This window comes from Terrapene carolina, unplaced genomic scaffold (assembly GCF_002925995.2).
Source record: "Terrapene carolina triunguis isolate 2854851 unplaced genomic scaffold, T_m_triunguis-2.0 Scaffold68, whole genome shotgun sequence".
Classification (NCBI taxonomy): domain Eukaryota; kingdom Metazoa; phylum Chordata; order Testudines; family Emydidae; genus Terrapene; species Terrapene triunguis.
The window spans coordinates 58,617,182-58,632,899 of NW_020664419.1; positions in this window are offsets into that span (position 1 = coordinate 58,617,182).

Below are 15,718 nucleotides of genomic sequence, written 5' to 3' on the forward strand. Positions count from 1 at the left end.
CATTTCAGACAATTTCACTGAATTCCATTCAATTCTGTTGATGTTCATAGGGTTATGGGTCATGTAAATCAGAGCAGAACTGGGCCAATGAAATGCAAATCCTTTGGCCTCAGACATTATATTCACAATCACAGATTCTCCCCTCCCCCCCCCCCCAGGTCAATATCGTATTGCTCAGTCATCATTCATTATTTGTTGTGTGTGTGTGCATGTGTATAGATGTGTGCCTGTGTCACATATGCACATCTGTATGAATACACGTGTGGTTTAAATTTGCTTTCTCTTTCTAGCTTTGTAAAAGCCAAATCCTTTAAGGAGATCTGAATAAGCAGATTCTGTGCCAGCACAGAGCCCTGCTGAAGTCAATGGGGAATTCATGCAGGGGCAAAGGTTTGCCTGTATAGATCCAGTTGCAGGATCAGGCCCTGTTATAGTACCACGAGTCTCAGATTGCCCAGGTCCATCCAGGAGTTCAAGGCCACTTTCCCTGATCCAAACCAAGGGTGAGTTTGTATTAGCTTTCCACTTCAGCTGTCTGCTATCTCTGGAGGTATCTCAGTGTCTAATATTCACTTTCCTTTTCACAAGATCTTATCCATTTCCCAAGAAAGTACCCCCTAAACTTCAGCCTCCAGATTGTGTGATATCCTCACTTTATATATTCTATTATTTTTAAAGGGATTTGACAAAAATACACTAGCGTTTCTCAAGTTCTTGGTAATGGACTACAGATCCTTGTTCCTGTCTAGTGAGAGAAAATCATTATCATCTGATACTTATTTTAGGATCCGTGTGAAACAAGTTAGAGAATACAGTCGACTTTCTAGTGGACAGGTGTCCACATCATAAAAACCACCATTGTAGTCAGTTCTTTGTTAAAAATTCAGTCAAGAGCTGAACTTTGAACAGATGACTTTGGTTTCCGGTACTGTCAATGTAGCACTTTTCATAAGATTTTACTTCAAATAGAATTTTGGTTAAAAAAAATCACCTGCCGATCTTTTAGTCTTTTCTACACCCTCAATGAGCCTGCCCCACTCATTTTCTTAACATGACAAGTCTATTGAACTCTATTCATGTGTTAATGGTTTGATGATTCACTGCTTTTTGTCATATTGGATTTTGATTTGAAATCCGTGCATTTTATTTATTTCCATTCTTTAAATTAAAAAAGCCTCCATCCCATTCTCTAGGTACATTTGCACAATTCAGCTTTCACAGTTAAAAATGCCCTAATGGTACAGATTTGTGTGTCATTAATCATTCATTTGTGTGTTTACTTTATAAGAAATTACCAATAAATATAATACATAGCAATGCATGTTTAATTGTACTCGTATGAGTTGGATTGTCAGCTAGCAATCTCGTCTTTTTACTTGTTTCAAAAAGCACCATTAGTGGCCCTGAATAATAACTTAATAATGTGACTGTCCACATGTGAATGTGTGTATGTTTGTTTGTAATTTAATTATAAATGTTAAGGACAGCTTAGGAGATATTCGTGAAATACCTGAAAACAATGAATGGACTTTCCTTGTCATAGCCATTTAGAAATGTATAAGGGAGTTTCCTAATAGGTACTTGCAGTGTGATGCAATCGCTTCTTTTAAAATGATCCATTATATTGTTTTCGGTGGGGTTTCCCCTCACCCTCCCTGCTCTTTTAGTGCCATTCCTCACTGTGGTGACTAAGCAAACCATTTTTCTTTAATCACAGAAATAGGAGTACCCATGGCAAAGCAGGTATGCAAATTCAGACTTACCTCCTCTGTCCTGCCTCCGGATCATTATGAGTGGGTGAGAAAATCTGTTGTATGTCAATCCAGCCACAGATGCCAGTTTACCTTAAACTGGGCTTGTTAATGAAAATTTGGCTGCCAAGAATTTCCAGTTCAGGTTTGAATTTTAGATGCAAACCAGAAATGTGCAACAACTTTAGTTTCTAGATGCCGTGCAATAAATTAAAGTGACACTGTGCAGCCATGATGTGTTTCCTTTTGATGTGACAGGAAATAAGACTGCCTATTGAAAAGCTACTGTGGGCAGCCTGTGAATACATTTTATAAGTTACACTTCTTGTCTTTTCAGAGATCTTAACTACTGAAGTTGAGATGCCTTGGGTGGGTGCTTGAGAATATATTGATTTACGTACTGTGAAAATCCCTAAAACTCAAAAAAAAAATTAACGGGCAAATGAACATGAAATAACATTTAGAATGCCAAAGAATTTAGCAGAAATAATTTGTTTCTGCTTCTTTGAGCATGGCATCGAGTCTCCGCCCCAAAGATCTTATTGACCTATTCATAAGATGAGAAAACAATGGGTGAGCAAAACAAATGTGGAGAAGAACAAAGTCAATAATTAATTACCAGAATTTAACATAATCAAAACATAAACAGCACTGCTTGCAAGTGGCAAGATTTTTTTTTTTAATGTTTAAAAACATCTGTATGAATTAAACATTTGTTTGGAATTGGATAGCTTTCCTTATGTAGGCACCAATCCTGCAAACACTTACACATCTGCTTAACTGTATGCATGTGAGTAGTTATGGACTTCAGTGTGGCTGTTCACAAGTGTGAAGTTAAGTATTTGCAGGATCAGGGCCACAGTTTTCAGTAGTGCTAACCTTCCTAAATATAACCAGACTAGGAGCCCATACTATCAGGCCACATTCTATTTTTTTTCTCCCCTGATGGATAGATTCTACATCACAGGTTACTGACTATGCTGAGGGTAACACTGGTAACTTGTCAGGAAATCTGCTTAAGCAATGGGATCTTTCGGGTATTGCTGGGAATGTAAAAATGCTGACTACGATATGGTTAGTCATCTAATAATGGCAGCTGAAGTTTCATTAGATTTTTGTGAGTGTGATTGTATTTATTTAATGGTTTGGTAAAACGTATGAAATCCTGGGTGATATCTATGAAAAACATATACATTAAACATTTGCAGGCTACTACTTGGTCTCCACCACTTTTTACATAAATATATACAAGGGCTGTACAGAGTCCCTATGCACCTTCAATACAGTACACGGCTATGTTATCCAGAATCAGTATACAGTACAGCCCTTCTTAGGTTTAAAACCCTAACAAAACATGTACAAATCAAATTACGTACATTCAGATTGTTAAAGGTTCATAACTCAGTCAAATCAAAATTAGTTTTTGTGAAAACACCAAAGGCCCCCCTATTTCCACACCAAGTTTCAGCTGTCAAAACCCAGCCATTTTGGCTGTATAGTTGCTTGGAAAAGGACACAAGACATTTTTAAAATTGGAGAAAAGTGTGGATTTTTTTCACTCCCCCACAATGAAAAATGGCAAATCAGTTTTGCCCAGATACTTCAGAAATGTTCGCCTTTTGGCAGATTTAAGCCTCAAATGTTTCACCATTTGAAAAGTTCTGAACAACAGAAAGCAGAGTCTTAGAATGGAACTGTTCTGCAACCTTAGCCAAGGTGATCATAGATTCATAGATTGATAGACTCTAGGATTGGAAGGGACCTCGAGAGGTCATCGAGTCCAGTCCCCTGCCCTCATGGCAGGTCCAAATACTGTCTAGACCATCCCTGATAGACATTTATCTAACCTACTCTTAAATATCTCCAGAGATGGAGATTCCACAACCTCCCTAGGCAGTTTATTCCAATGTTTAACCACCCTGACAATTAGGAACTTTTTCCTAATGTCCAACCTAAACCTCCCTTGCTGCAGTTTAAGCCCATTGCTTCTTGTTCTATCCTTAGAGGCTAAGATGAACAAGTTTTCTCTCACTTCCCTATGACACCCTTTTAGATACCTGAAAACTGCTATCATGTCCCCGCTCAGTCTTCTCTTTTCCAAACTAAACAAACCCAATTCTTTCAGCCTTCCTTCATAGGTCATGTTCTCAAGAACTTTAATCATTCTTGTTGCTCTTCTCTGGACCCTCTCCAATTTTTCCACATCTTTCTTGAAATGTGGTGCCCAGAACTGGACACAATAGTCCAGCTGAGGCCTAACCAGCGCAGAGTAGAGCGGAAGAATGACTTCTTGTGCCTTGCTCACAACACACCTGTTAATGCATCCCAGAATCACGTTTGCTTTTTTTGCAACAGCATCACACTGTTGACTCATATTTAGCTTGTGGTCCACTATAACCCCTAGATCCCTTTCAGCCATACTCCTTCCTAGACAGTCTCTTCCCAGTGCTTCACATAAATAAAATGCTCTATAAATAACAATAATTGTAGCATAATGCCTTGCATTACACCTAAGGAAGGCTGAGCTGCACAGACAGCCTTATCCCCTGCATGTATTGCGTATACAAGGATGTGATGGGAACAGGACATGGGTCAGCTGGGAAAGGGGTGGATTCACAGGATCCAGCGCTGCATGGGTTTGGTGGCCCTCCTGCTATGTCCCATATGGTTGCTCTGGGTTAGGGATGCCCAGGACTACTTCATCTATGGGTAGAAAGTGACTCCCCAACTAGTCTGTGGCCCTGGGTGAGATATGTTTCTTGCTCAATCCAGCTATCCAAATTGAGCACTGTGCTGAGGTCCTAATTATTAAAATACATACTTTAGAAAGAAGTGAACTGCTATATGTCTGTAAAGACATACTGGAGCTTTATCACAATGAAAGTGGATTCATAGTTTTGGAGGCCAAAAGGGATCATAATGATTATATACTTTGATGTCCTGCGTAACACAGGCCATAGAATTTCACCCAGTAATTCCAGCACTGAGCCCAATAACTTGTTGTCAACTTAAGACATATAGAAAGAGATCTGGTCTTAAATTACAGGCTCCAAGTGACAGTGAATTTACCACTTTGCCTGTTGAGCTTTTCTAATGGTTACTCTCACTTAAAAATTTACATTTGATTTCCAGTTGACCTTTGCACCATTGGATCTTGTGCTTTCTTCTGCTTGAGTGAAGAACCCTATAGCATCTTCTCCCTGTGCAGGTAATTATAAAACCATGATTAAATTGCCTCTTCTTAACCCTCTTTTTGAAAGGGCTAAATAGATTGAGTTCCTTTAGTGCAGGGGTGGGCAAACTTTTTGGCCTGAGGGCCACATTGGGATTGCAAAACTGGATGGAGGGCTGGGTAGGGAAGGCTGTGCCTCCCCAAACAGCCTGGCCCCTGCCCCCTATCCACCCCCTCCCACTTCCCTGACTGCCCCCCTGACTGCCCCCCTCAGAACCCCTGACCCATCCAACCCCCCCTGCTCCTTGTCCCCTAACTGCCCCCTCCCGGGACCCCCCACCCCTAACCGCCCCCTGGAACCCCATCCCCTATCCAACCCCCCCTGCTCCCAGTCCCCTGACTGCCCCAACCCCATTCACACCCCCGCCCCCTGACAGGCCCCCTGGGACCCCACGCATATCCAACCCCCCTGTTCCCCATCCCCGGACTGTCCCCCCCCCGAACCTCCGCCCCATTCAACCGCCCCCTGCTCCCTGTCCCCTGACTGCCCCCCCGGGGGCCCCCGACCCTTATACAACCCCCCGGCCCCAGCCCTGGCCCACTTACCATGCCGAGCAGAGCATGCAGAGCAGCATGTCTGGCTGCCGCGCCTGCTAGAGCCAGACACGCTGCCGCTCTGCTCGGCAGGAGTGCGCAGCTCCGCCGCCCAGAGTGCTGCCCGCGCAGCAGCATGGCTCTGCAGGGAGATGGGGACAGCGGGGGACGAGCCAGGGGCTTGCCTCCCTGGCCGGGAGCTCAGGGACCGGACAGGACAGTCCCACGGGCCAGATGTGGCCTGCGGGCCGTAGTTTGCCCACCTCTGCTTTAATGTCTCATTGCAAGGCATGTTTTCCAGACCCCCTCAATTACGCTTATAGCTCATCTCCAAACCCTCTCCAATTTTTTAATATTGTTTTAAAAATGTGAACACCAGTCTACTACTGGAGAATTCATCAGTGCCATATACTGAGGTCATATCAGCTACTTCCTCCTGCTCAGTATTCCCATTTATGCACACAGGAATCATGTTCATCAGGATTCGTGCTTCTTTTACCACAGTATCCTACTGGCTTTCAACAGGGATTCCCTAAGACCTTCCCAGAGTCACTCTTTCTACAATGCAGTCCCCCATTCATAAGTGTGGCCTACATTTTTTGGGTGAAATCCTAGCCCCATTGAATTCAGTGGCAAAATTCCCATTCACTTCAATGAGGCCATGATGTTGCTTTTTACTTCTTGATATCTGACCTTGCATTTGGCTGTATTAAAACACATATTGTTTGATTGTGCCCAGTTTACCAAGCAATTCAGATCACTCTGTGTTAGCAACCTTCCTCCTCATTATTTACCACCCCACGAGTGAGCTGCAAACTTTATCAGCAAGAAGTTTTTATTTTCTTCCAGATCACTGATGATAATAAACAACACTTCCTTATCTACTTTCTCTACACCAGTCATGATTTTATAGGCCTCAATCATATCTCCTCTTAGCCCTCTCATTTCCAAGCTGAAAAGTACCAGTCTTATTAATCTTATTAATCTCTCCTCATACGGAAGCCGTTCCATACCCCTAATGATTTTTGTTGCCCTTTTCTGAACCTTTTCCAATTCCAATATAACTTTTTGGATACTGTGTTCAGATGTGGTCGCCCCATGGATTTATATAGAGGCAACATGATATTTTCTGTCCTATTATCTATCCCTTTCTTAATTATTCCCAGCATTCTGTTCGCTTTTTTGACTGCCGCTGCACATTGAGTGGGCTATCCACAATGACTCCAAGATCTCTTTCATGAGTGATGGTAACAGCTAATTTAGACCCCATCATTTTATATGTATAGTTGGGATTATGCTTTCCAATGCGCATTACTTTGCATTTATCAACATTAAATTTCATCTGCCATTTTGTTGCCTGGTCACCCAGTTTTGAGAGATCCTTTTGTAGCTCTTCGCAATCTGCCTGGGTCTGAACTATCTCTAGTTATTTTGTATCATCTGCAAATTTTGCCATCTCACTGTTTGCCCCTTTTTCCAGATCATTTATGAATATGTTGAATAGGACTGGTCCCAGAACAGACCCTTCGGGGACACCACTATTTACCTCTCTCCATTCTGAAAACTGACCATTTATGCCTACCCTTTGTTTCCTATCTTTTAACCAGTTACCAATCCATGAGAGCACCTTCCCTCTTATCCCATGACTACTTATTTTGTGTAAGAGCCTTTGGTGAGGGACCTTGTCAAAGGCTTTCTGAAAATCTAAGTACACTATATCCACTGGATCCCCTTGGTCCACATGCTTGTTGACCCCCTCAAAGAATTCTAGTAGATTGTTGAGGCATGATTTCCCTTTACTAAAACCATGTTGACTCTTCCTCAACAAATTATGTTCATCTATATGTCTGACAATGTTGTTCTTTATTATAGTTTCAACCAGTTTGCCTGGTACTGAAGTAAGGCTTACAGGCCTGTAATTGCCGGGATCACCTCTGGAGCCCTTTTTAAAAATTGGCCTCACATTAGCTATCCTCCAGTTATCTGGTACAGAAGCTGATTTAAATGATAGGTTACAGACTACAGTTAATAGTTCTGCAATTTCACATTTGAGTTCCTTCAGAACTCTTGGGTGAATACCATCTGGTCCTGGTGACTTATTGCTGTTTAATTTATCAATTTGTTCCAAAACTTCCTCTAATGATACCTCAATCTGGAACAGTTCCTCAGATCTGTCACCTAAAAAGGATGGCTCAGGTTTGGGAATCTCCCTCACATCCTCAGCCGTGAAGACTGATGCAAAGAATTCATTTAGTTTCTCCGCAATGGCCTTATTGTCCTTGAGTGCTCCTTTAGCACCTCACTCATCCAGTGGCCCCACTGGTTGTTTAGCAGGCTTCCTGCTTCTGATGTACTTAAAAAAAAAATTTGCTATTATTTTTTTGAGTCTTTGGCTAACTGTTCCTCAAATTCTTTTTTGGCCTTCCTAATTATATTTTTACACTTCATTTGCCAGTGTTTATGCTCCTTTCTATTTTCCTCACTAGAGTTTAACTTCCACTTTTTAAAGGATGCCTTTTTGCCTCTTACTGCTTCTTTTACTTTGTTGTTTAGCCACGGTGGCTCTTTTTTGGTTCTCATACTATGTTTTTTAATTTGGGGTATACATTTAAGATGAGCCTCTACTATGGTGTCTTTAAAAAGTTTCCACGCAGCTTGTAGAGATTTCACTTTTGGCACTGTACCCTTTAATTTCTGTTTAACTAACCTCCTCATTTTTGTGTAGTTCCCCTTTCTGAAATTAAATGCTACAGTGTTGGGCCGCTGTGGTGTTTTTCCTGCCACAGGGATATTAAATTTAATTATATTATGGTCACTATTACCAAGGGGTCCAGCTATATTCACCTCTTGGACCAGATCCTGTGCTCCACTTAGGATTAAATCAAGAATTGCCTCTCCTCCGGTGGGTTCCAGAACCAGCTGCTCCAAGAAGCAGTCATTTAAGGTGTCAAGAAACTTTATCTCTGCATCCCATCCTGAGGTGACATGTACCCAGTCAATATGGGGATAATTGAAATCCCCCATTATTATTATTGAGTTTTTTTATTTGAATAGCCGCTCTAATCTCCCTGAGCATTTCACAGTCACTATCACCATCCTGGTCAGATGGTCGGTAATATATCCCTACCGCTATATTCTTATTATTAAAGCATAGAATTTCTATCCTTAGAGATTCTATGGTACAGTATGATTCATTTATGATTTTTACTTCATTTGATTCTATGCTTTCTTTCACATATAATGCCACTCTCCCACCAGCACGACCTGTTCTGTCCTTCCAATATATTATTAAAGTATTATGGTCAGTCAGTAGTTTAAATATACAGGAGTAGAAAATATATTGCAAATGGTACTACAGATGGGTCAGTAATGTAGAAAAAATAGCATGCAATTGAGAAGCCATATTATGGCCCCGATCATCCGCCATGTTAGAGTTCCACTTGAGGTAGGAGGTAGAACAAAGGTGGCTTTGTAAATGCGGGGGATAAACTTCATATGTGCACTAAGGTATTTCTTAATTTAAAACTCACGTAGGCTGCTCTTCTCCAGTCATCGTTTTGATCATCCGCTGGTTTGGAATTCACATCTACAATAATTGATTATAGAGAATTTTACGTAAAACAATCTTTCCTCTCATGCAAGGAGAAAAACAAACTGCCTTTTCCACTGACACAGCACACTGTGGTTTCTCATTCACAAATGGTTTTCCTCATATGTAAAGGGTTACACTGCAAATATTATCAAGTGAGTAATTTACCAAGCCTGTGGTTTATCTCTGTAATCTCTTTATCATCTGGAAAGTGCCGCTGGTTATTCCTGAGGTACAGGAACAGAGAAACCCATTAACATTTGACATGATAAAATTTGTCTAGGAAATGTAACTTGGTTCTTCACTCGTGGTTAGGGACCAAGAGCTGTAGTGGTGCGCGCATACCATTGGTTTTTTCAGGGGTGTTGTAAAGAAGGAAATAACTAGCAATGGTATATTAATACAAAATTTGTGCTATTATACATCATCTTCAACAAAACGCTGACCCTGAATTGTATAACTAAGATTTATGTCGTTGATCGGTGATGACTGAATCACCCAATCATAGTAGTTAGCAACAGAAATGACTTCCTACACCCTTATCTGCTGCAACTGAGGTTATTTCCCACTCCCCCCTCCCCCGCCCTGCCCAGTAGAGAACATATCAGACACACTTCTTCCGTAAGTACCAACAAACCTTAAAAGAAAAATGTGGGGGACTCTTAACTATATCAATCAGTTAACATTATTAATAATAATAATAATTATTATTATTATTATTAATAATAATAAATGTTGCATTCCTCTAAAAACATGTCTAAAGGCCACTGGAGACCTAACTAAATAGCTAAAAATATGACAATCAACTATAAAGCAGTTTTAAAAAAAATGGGTTGAAGTTCAGAGGAACACTAACACTTTTGGATACCTTGATGAAGTTCTAAATGAAACCTCCAGACCTATTGGTATTCACCCATCATCAGCATATTTTATGGCTACAGTGTTTGTATAATTCAGTTTGTGTGATCTAGAATCTGGCAAAAGTGGTAAACCAAGCAAGTTGGTTCCCAGATTGGTCCCAAGAAATGAGTTAGTATTCTTGGAATTTGAAGTTCCTACAATACACACTTTTAGATACAAAGATCCGGTAATGCTGTTGTGGAAATTCCCATTTAAATTTTTTAATCAGTCTCTGCCAGTTACAGCTGGCAGCTAGATTTTGGAACAATACAATGGGACTGCTAGTCCACTGATTCTACTGATCCTGCAGTAGAAGCTATCAGTTAGAAACCAATAGACACCAACTGAAGATCCAATGGAGTCTACTGGAATTTCCATTAATGCCCCACCACCAGTCTATGGGTATAATCCAGCCCACCTTGAAGTCAATGGAAAGACCCCCATTGACATCAGTGAAGCTAAATAAGGCCCTAAGTATCATATGTCTTAGATGCCTAATCCTGCTACCATTGAAATCAATGACACAACTCCCTTTGTCTTCACTAGGAATGGATTAGGATCTTGGGCCCAAGACTACAAAAGGTCTTAGACATCTAACTCCCACTTTAGGTGCATAAATCCAAAATTTAAGAGCTACTGAGAACCTCAAACTTCTGCTAAGCTGCAACCATCCTTGGAGGTGCCTAAATTTCCACTATTAGGCATGCCCAAGGCACCTAAGTTTCCATCTCTGGGCATGCGCACTGCTACCTCAGTTCTGACGGACAATGCCTATCTCATGCCCAAGGCCCATTGGGATTCTCAAACCAGGTGTTGCCCCATGAATCTGACCCCTGGGGTCCAATCTGGTAGAAATTTTCAAAGTATTCCTAACACCATACAAAATGGGAGAGACATCCTTGGTTAGAACATTTAGCTCAGTGACTAGAGCACTCACCCAGGAAGTGGGAGACCTAATTTAATTCCTCCCTCTGCCTGATAAGGAAAAGGGATTTGAACATGAGTCTTTTATGAGATATTCTGATCTGGATCTCTGTCAATCTCTCCTGTTGAAGCCATTCCCTAAATAATAAAATAATTAAAAAGGTATTGGGCCAGAGAGAGAGAGTGAGAATGACTCTATGGTCCAGTGGTTAGGGCACTCACCTGAGAGGTGGGAAACCTAAGTGCAAATCCTTTCTCCTTTTCAGGTGGGGGGAATTACCATTGAGCTAGAGGGTAAAAGAGGAGAGCCCTGCTCCTCCTCCAGCTGTTTGGTGTGGTGTTAGATGAAAAAATAGTGGGGCATTTGGCACTCCATGTGAGTGGGAGGGAGCAAGAAATTGTGTCTGGTCCTTATACAGGCCACACCAAGGAGGTAGAAAGCTCCTTATGCTCCCCTCCCCACCCACTGTGCACCCATGTAAAGGCCAGGCACACTGTAGCCTCTCGTGTTTATTAAGGAAAATAGGAATAGAAACTGTGCAATTTGGCCCAGTTAATGCTGTAGTTAGAGCTGGTTGAAAGTTCCTGAAATTTTAGTGGAAAAATGTTCCTCATTTTTGATCCATTCTAGTTGTGGTAGAAATGTGAATGTTTGGAATTTCCTGGCTTTTCACTGTTTGGTTTCTCAACCTTAAAAAAAAAAAAAAAAAAATTAATGCAGATATCCTATCTCCTAGAACTGGAAGGGACCTTGAAAAGTCATTGAGTCCAGCCCCCTGCCTTCACTAGCAGGACCAAGTACTGATTTTGCCCCAGATCCCTAAGTGGCTCCCTCAAGGATTAAATTCACAACCCTGGGTTTAACAGGCCAATGCTCAAACCACTGAGCTATCCCTCCCCCCTAAACCTTGCTGTCAAATGGATTCTAGTCTTTGAATATAATATCCCTGATGTGTGTGTGTGCGTGCGTGCGTGCGTGTGTGTTTTAAGTGATAAACAAAAGCCCCAACATCAATGGCTAACAGGCAACAGTCTTCTTCATAAGTGACTTACTAAAATAAAAACAGCTATAATTTTTCATAGTGAAAGATGCCTCTTTTCATTGTCTCATGATGCATTGAATGTTTTAGTTCTCATATGAGTCTATTCTCCACTTAATGTACCACACATAATTCCTAGTTAGCATTGTGCAACCTTTCCATGGCACCAATGGCACTTTCCATGGCACCAATTCAGGAAGAGGAGGTGGATGAGGCATTTCTAGAGCAAATAACAGAAATATCCAAAACACAAGACCCCATAGTAATTAGGGACTTTAACTACTCAGACATCTGTAGGAAAAATAATATGAGCAAAACGCAAAACTTCCAATAAGTTCTTGGACTATATTTGGACAACTTTTTGCTTCAGGAAGTGGAGGAAGTAACCAGGGGGACAGCCATTGTAGTCTTGATTCTGAGCAACAGTGAGGAATTGGTTGCTAATCTGAAGGTGGAAAACAATTTGAGTGAAAGTGATCATGCAGTGATAGATATGATTCTAAGGAAAGTGAGAGCAGGAGAATAAGGATAATGGATTTCAAAAACCAGACTTTAACAAACTCTGAGAATTGGTAGATTAGGTCCCATGGGAAGAAAATCTAAGGGATAAAGGAGAGTTCAGGCGAGCTGGCAGTTTCTCAAGGAGACAATATTAAAGGCACAACTGAAAACTATCCCAATGTGAAGGACAGATAGGAAAAATAGCAAGAGGCCAATATGATTCCATCAGAAGCTCTTTAATGACTTGCAAATCAAAAAGGAATCCTACAAAAAGTGGAAACATGGACAAATTGCTGAGGAGTACAAACAAAAGCACAAAGTAGGGCCAAAAACAGAAAGGCTAAGGCCCAAAATGAGTTACACCTAGCAAGGGACATCAAAAGAAATAAGAAGAGGTTTTTAAAATACATTAGGAACATGAGAAAGACAAAGGAAAGTGTAGCTCCTCTACTTAGTGGCAAAAGAGAGCTAATAAATGAGGACATAAAGAAGGCTGAGGTGTTCAATACCTATTTTGCTTCAATCTTCACTGGTGATCAAATAGTCATCGTAATTAATACTAGCAACAAGGAGGAAGGAATGTAAGACAAAATAGGGAAAGAACAGGTTAAAGAATGTTCAGATAAATTACATGTCTTCAAGTTAGCAGGACCTGATCAAATTCATCCGTGGGTACTTAAGAAACTAGCTGAAGTAAGCTCAGAATCATTAGCAATTGTCTTGAAGAACTCCTGGAGGATGGGTGAGGTCCCAGAGGACTGGAAAAGGGCAAACATAGTATCTATCTTTTAAAGGGGGAACAAAGAGGACCCAGATAATTATAGACCAGTCAGCCTAACTTTGATACCAGAAAAGATACTGGAACAAATTTTTAAATAATCAGTTTGTAAGCACCTAGAGGATAACAGGGTTAAAAGGAATAACCAGCATAGATTTGTCAAGAACAAATCATGCCACACCAACCTAATTTTCTTTTTTGACAGGGTTACTGGCCTAATGGTGGGGGGAAGCAATGTATATGATATATCTTGATTTTAGTAAGGCTTTTGACACAGTCCCACATGACATTCTCATAAGCAAACTAGGGCAATGTGGTCTAGATGGAATTACTATAAGGTGGGTGCACAGCTAGTTGAAAGACCATATTCAAAGAGTAGTTATCAACAGTTTGCTGTCAAACTATGATAATGTATCTGATGGGGTCCCACAGGGTTCAGTCCTGGTTCTGGTACTATGCAATATTTTCATTAATGACTTGGAGTGGAGAGTATGCTTATAAAATATGTAGATGATACTATGCTGGGAGAGGTTGCAAGCACATGGAAGACAGGATTAGAATTGAAAATGACCTTGTTAAATTTAGGAATTGGTCTGAAATCAACAAGATGAAAGTCAGTAAAGATAAGTACAAAGTACTACACTTAGGAAGGAAAAATCAAATGCACAGTTACAAAATAGGGAAAGGATCTGGGGGTTATAGTGGATCACAAATTGAATTTGAGTCAACAATGCGATGCAGCTGTGAAAAAGGCTAATATCATTCTGCGGTGTATTAACAGGAGTATCATATATAAGACCTGGGAGGTAATTGTCCTGTTCTACTTGACACTGGTGAGACCTCACCTGGAGTACTGTGTCCAGTTCTGGGCACCCCACTTTAGGAAAGTTGTGAACAAATTGGAGCCAGTCCAGAAGAGAACAACAAAAATGATAAAAGATTTAGAAAACCTGACCTCTGAGGAAAGGTTCAAAAAACTGGGCATGTTTAGTCTTGAGAAAAGACTGAGGTAGGAACCTGATAACAGGCTTTAAATATGTTATCATATTTAAAGAGAGAAAGATGATAAAGTGTTCTCCACGTCCACTGAAGGCAGGACAAGAGGTAATGGATATTAGGAAAAACTTTCTAACTGTAAGGATAGTTGAGCACTGGAATAGGCTTCCAAGGGAAGTTGCAGTATCCCCATCATTAGGGTTTTTAAAGACAGGTTAAACAAACATCTGTCAGGGATGGTCTAGATTTACTTGGTCCTGTCTCAGTGCAGGAGGCTGGACTTGAAGACTTCTCAAGTTCCATTCCAGCTCTACATTTCTATGATTTTATACAGTGAATTAAAAAGTTCCATAGCTTGGTCTTTTCAACAGCATGTTTTCACTGTTCATTATTAATGCCTTTCAGAGTCACTCTAATACTGCTAACTATGACAAGCTTTTTTGATGTTCCTGGGGTTGAAATAATGGTATTCATAGAATTCCTCTGTAATTTAGCATTACTGTCAACTCACTGTAAAATGTCACCAAGTTTTTTATTACCATGACAGTCTCCAGACTTCAATCTATATTAGAATATTCATTGTCTTTCTTTCCCTTCAAATAATGCTTCTCATGGGCCTAGTGTGACTCTCCAAGTTTCCAACTCTCTCTATAATCTTAGAAGGAAACATAGGAAACAGTAAGCCAGGCATTAACTTCAAAGCTAAACACTTAGTTAAAGTAAATAAGATCCTCACCAGTTATTTGTTTGTGGCTTATGCTCCTCTATCCTCTACACCTATTGTTGCTCTTTATTAGCAGGTGCTACCACAGCAGCTTTACTTTAAAAAGTATCTGGGCTGAAACTGGGGAGATGCACCAGAAAAACAGACTCCTACCTGAGGCCAGGGAGTGACTGCAGAGCCATTCTACAGCTACAGTAGCACCCACTCTCTGAATAGATACGGTGCTACACATATCCTATCTCATACTTCCCATCATGAAATAGGGACTGTGGGATAGGATACATGTAGCACCTTGTCGTGCCCTGCCCATCCCTGGATGCTGGCCATAATGGAGCTGATCTCTATGCTGCACAATGGTGGGGGCGCGATCCATGTCCCCCACACCCTGCACCGTGGAACTGCACAGGTTCTGTTAGCAGGAGACCCCCACGGGGCGAGTGGAGCTGGATTTTCCCTCTAGTTTAGTTAACTCAAACCTAAAACAAGAAATAAATTAGAAGTCTTAGAAGGAGAGTGGGTCACTTTCAAACACATGGGAAATAAGGAGATGCTGATAAACAGAAGGTGGCCTGAGAGCTCTGAGATAATAAGGGGGGCTTTTTTATTTGTTGTTTTGAAAGGTCACCCTGTGATGGCTGTAGGAGGCAGGACTGGGGAGGCCTCTTAGTAGACCTTAGGACAAGGCATAGTGGTTTCCAATTTGTTCACACATTCTCTTCTGTGATGAAGTGCCAGTAGTTACTTTCTCC